This window comes from Benincasa hispida, chromosome 11 (genome assembly GCF_027475165.1).
Source record: "Benincasa hispida cultivar pf3 chromosome 11, pf3_genome.v1.1, whole genome shotgun sequence".
Classification (NCBI taxonomy): Eukaryota; Viridiplantae; Streptophyta; class Magnoliopsida; order Cucurbitales; family Cucurbitaceae; genus Benincasa; species Benincasa hispida.
This window is the reverse complement of record NC_143488.1, coordinates 47,743,444-47,747,717: the sequence shown is the minus strand read 5'-3', so window position 1 is coordinate 47,747,717 and position 4,274 is coordinate 47,743,444. Positions and strand designations below refer to the sequence as shown.

Here is a 4,274-nt window from a genome sequence, read left to right as displayed (position 1 = left end):
ATTACCATCCATATTTGTCAAGATTAGGACTCCTCCAGAAAAGACCTTTTCTACTGCGTACGGTCTTTCGTAATTTGGAGTTCATTTTCCTTGATGATCCTTCTGAAACGGGAGTATTCACCTTAAAACTAGATCTCCTTCTCTGAAAACTCTGAGGTGTACCTTATTGTCATAAACTCTCGCCATCCTTCTTTGATAAAGTTGACATCTGCATAATGCTGTTAATATTTTTTCTTCCACAAAATTCAATTGTTCATAGCGATTTTGAACCCACTTTGCTTCTTGTAATTTAGCTTCCTTAAAAACTCGTAACAAGGGAATTTTCACCTCAATGAGAAGAACAACCTCCATGTCGTAGACTAGAGAAAATGGTGTTTCCCTTGTCAAAGTCCAGACCGATGTACGATATCCACGTAGTGCAAAGGGAAGCATTTCATGCCAATCCTTGTATGCTACTACCATCTTTTGCACAATTCTTTTCATATTCTCGTTAGCAATTTCCACTACCCCATTCATTTTTTACCTATAGGGGATTGAGTTAAGGTGCTTGATCTTGAACTGATCACACAACTCCTTCATTGATTTTTTGTTCAGATTCCGAGCATTTTAGATACTATAGTTTCAGAAAGACCATAATAATAGATAATCTCCTTTTTTTTTATGAATTTAATCACTGCTATCTTCATCAACTCTCGATAAAAACTATTTCCACCCATTTGGTAAGATAATCGATTGCTACCAAAATAAAATGGTGCCCATTTGAGGCTTTAGGTTCAATAGGGCCTATCACATCCATCTCCCACATGGAAAAAGGCCAGGGAGCTGTCATGACATTTAGTTGAGAGGCAGGTGCATGGGCTTTATCATCGTATATCTGACATTTGTAACACTCACTCGCATGCTTAATGCAATCTGCTTCCATTGTTTACCAATAATAGCCAACTCTCAATACTTGTCTAGCTATCATGTGTCCATTTGCATAAGTTCCGCAAACTCCTTCGTGGATTTCTTTCATGATCTTACTTTCCTCTGTCTCATCTACACATTTTAAGAACACCATGTCATGGTTTCTTTTGTAAAGTGCCTTTCCATTCAAGAAGAATTTCATTGCTAGCTTTTTGAGTGTGTGCTTGTCATTCTCTGAGGCATCATGTGGATACTCTCTATATTTGATGTACTTTTTAATGTCATAATACCATGGTTTACCATCAGGTTCCTCTTCAATGGTCATGCACGTGCACGATGCGTCCCACTTTCCAATTTTGATAGGTTGAGCCTCTTGATTGAGATCTAAATTGAACAATACCCCTAACATGGCTAGAGCATCTACTATCTGATTATTTTCCTTGGTAGATAATCAAAAGTGATTTTATCAAACTTCTCAAACAATTCCACTATTAGCTTCTTATATGGGAGAAGTTTAGCATCATTTTTCTCCCATTCTTCTCTTAACTGGTGGATCACCAACATGGAATCTCTTAAAACTTGAAGCTTTTTGACTTTCATATCTAGTGCTGCCTGATACCCATAGAGCATAATTCATATTTAGCCTATTATGAGTATAATCAAAATTTAGCTTGGTTGTAAAAGGGAATAACTTTCCTTCTGGTGACATTAAAATGGCACCTATTCCGTGTCCTAATTCCTTAGAGGCTCCATCGAACAACATGGTCCATATCTTTGGATTATGTACTTCTTCCTCTTTTGCTATAGTAGAGATAAATTCATAAGGAAAATCAAATTACATCGGTTCATAGTCGTTTATGGGTTGCACAACTAAGCAGTCAACTATTATACTTCCTTTAATTGACTTTTGAGTAACATAGGTTATATCATATTCATATAAAAGAACCTGCCACTTTGCAATTTTGCCTGAAAGTGACAGTTTTTAAAAAATGTACGTTATGAGGTCCATCTTTGAATTGAGCTATGTTGTGTAGTACAACATGTAACACCTCAAATATTTTTTATTTTTTGTGTAATTTCAATATTTTCTTTTATTATTGAGGGCATTTTTGGAATTTTGGAAGTCAAGTGTAGTTGCGGAATTTCATTTTTGGCGTTGAATTTATTCAATTTGGAAATTAATGATAGGAATTAATTTCATTTTGGGAAGGAAACGAATTTAATAGTATAAAGTGGAATAAGGAAAGGAATAAAATAAAGTTTATTTTATTTCCTTTTTAGTTTTTGTTTTATTATTATTTTTCATTTAAAAAAAAAAAAAACTTAAAATATTATTCTTCAACCTCACCGCACGCACCCCCCTCCTTCTTGAGAAAACCTAGCCGTCGACGACAACTCAATTTTTTTGTCGAACCCGACGCTGACGAGCAGTCGGCGATTCGAAGCCCCTCAGTGCGCCGGCTGGTCAGAGCAGACGCCTCGTCCGCTGCATTCCACCGAGAGCCTAGATCCGAAGGCGTCCGCTACGATCCGTCATGAGTCTCTCGCCCAAGCTTTGCCGGTTGTTCAGTCGTCGCTCGCGGTCAATCTCGCCGCGCAACCCTCCCCTATAACCTCCGCTGACCGCCGCCTCCCTTCACTGCCCAGATCTGAATGCCGCTGCACTGCCCCTTCACTCATCTGAACCACGAAGCAGTCGCCGCCATTTGATTCACGCTTAGCCGCGCCTCTGATCGTCGAATCTCGACGGTATCGCTCGCCAACCCGCATTGCTCTTCGTGGGTTGCAGGTCGATGCCCAGAATCTCGAGTTCGACAGTCACGCAAGGGTGCTTCAGATCAGTCTTTTCTTGTCGTTTGTATTGCCAACAATAAGATCCGTCGGAACTTGTGGATTTGGAGTAAGATTGTGCTATTTTTTAATTGGATTTATTGGCTAATGGTGTTCTGCTTCAACCTATTGACACATATTTGTTTGGGTTTTAAAAATCAAGTTTTGGAGAAGCTTTGAAGTTAAAAGGGTGCTGTTAAGAGGATTTTGGTTGTGGTTTTGACAAGCTTTTGGGTAAGATTATTGGGAATTATTTGGTTAATTTGGTTGCTGGAACTAAGCTCTTTTTATTAATTGTAAATTTGGATTATGTTTAGGCCTAATTCAAGATCCATCTAAGCTAGGAGGAAGATTAATTTGCTTGTCGTTTAGACATAATTTTTTAACTTCGAGGTAAGTAATCTTACCACTGGAACTGCCCACGGGCCAGGCTTTAGTTGTATGCTAGCATGATAAGTGTGTGTTATGATAAATGTTAGCATGTTGATTGACAGTTTGACCTGAATCAAAGTATGTTATGGCACAAATTCTGATTTGTTTACATACACACTTAAGTGCTTGATCCTTAGTATGTGATAGTATATGTTTTCATATGTCGATGTCTGATCTACTGATTTTGAGGCATACTTGCATGTTGTGGATTTATGATATAAGTTATACATGGATGATGTATAATATGTTATTAAGAATTATATGTATGTGATGAAGCCATGGTATCAAGGATTTTTATGTATGTTTTAGAACTGTACAATATTGAATCATAGCACGTTAAGACTGTGTGAATATCCTCATTGATTAGTTAAATGCTCACCAGTTTGTGTTTCCTTCGGGATTCACTAGTTTTGTGAGCATACTTAACTACAATAGGATAGGACTCAGTCTCTCAGCTGTTACATGTATTTATGTGCCATATGCGGGTATCTTGAGGATATAGATGCCCAGCCTGACCCCAGTGGTGGGGCTACTTACTGAGTATTTCATACTCATTCTTTCTTATGTTGATGTTTCAGGTAAGGGTAGAGATGCATCGGCTATGGCGCAGCGGAATTCATGATTGTGTCACTGGGACTAGTTTTTACGCTTTCGCATCATGAGATTTAGAGTTCTTTTCATGTTTCTCTTAATGTTTAATTTTGATGTTTGAAACTTATTATTAAGAATCGTTTTTCATATATATTTATTAACCTTTATGATTTATGGGTACCCTATTATTGTTGCATTTAATAAATATCTTTTGAACTTCTCTTGTTTTAATTAGCATTTATTTCAAATAACTGAGCGTCGTTTTAAATTCTTTGCATGCATTTATTTTAGTAACGACCTTACCTAAGTCTTAGGGGGCCGGGTCGTTACACAACATGTATGGTCTTAAACGGTGGGTGGCCCATACTAATGCACAACACGTCTTTTCAAGCAAGGTATATCTCGTCTCACACCTGGTGAACTTCTTGCTTAAATAATATATGGCATGCTCTCTTCTACCTGGATCATCATGTTGTCCTAATGCACATCCCATTGAATTCTCTGTCACAATAAGA

The 4,274-nt window shown here is 37.7% G+C and overlaps 1 long non-coding RNA gene across 1 annotated transcript; it reads left to right on the top strand.

The window, feature by feature from the left end:
- The first annotated feature begins 2,185 nt into the window (after positions 1 to 2,185).
- Positions 2,186 to 3,990, top strand: LOC120091900 (uncharacterized). Its single transcript, XR_005485861.2, has 4 exons — positions 2,186 to 2,806; positions 2,900 to 2,970; positions 3,054 to 3,129; positions 3,747 to 3,990. It is a non-coding gene; the product is annotated as an uncharacterized LOC120091900 (long non-coding RNA).
- The last annotated feature ends 284 nt before the right edge of the window (positions 3,991 to 4,274 follow it).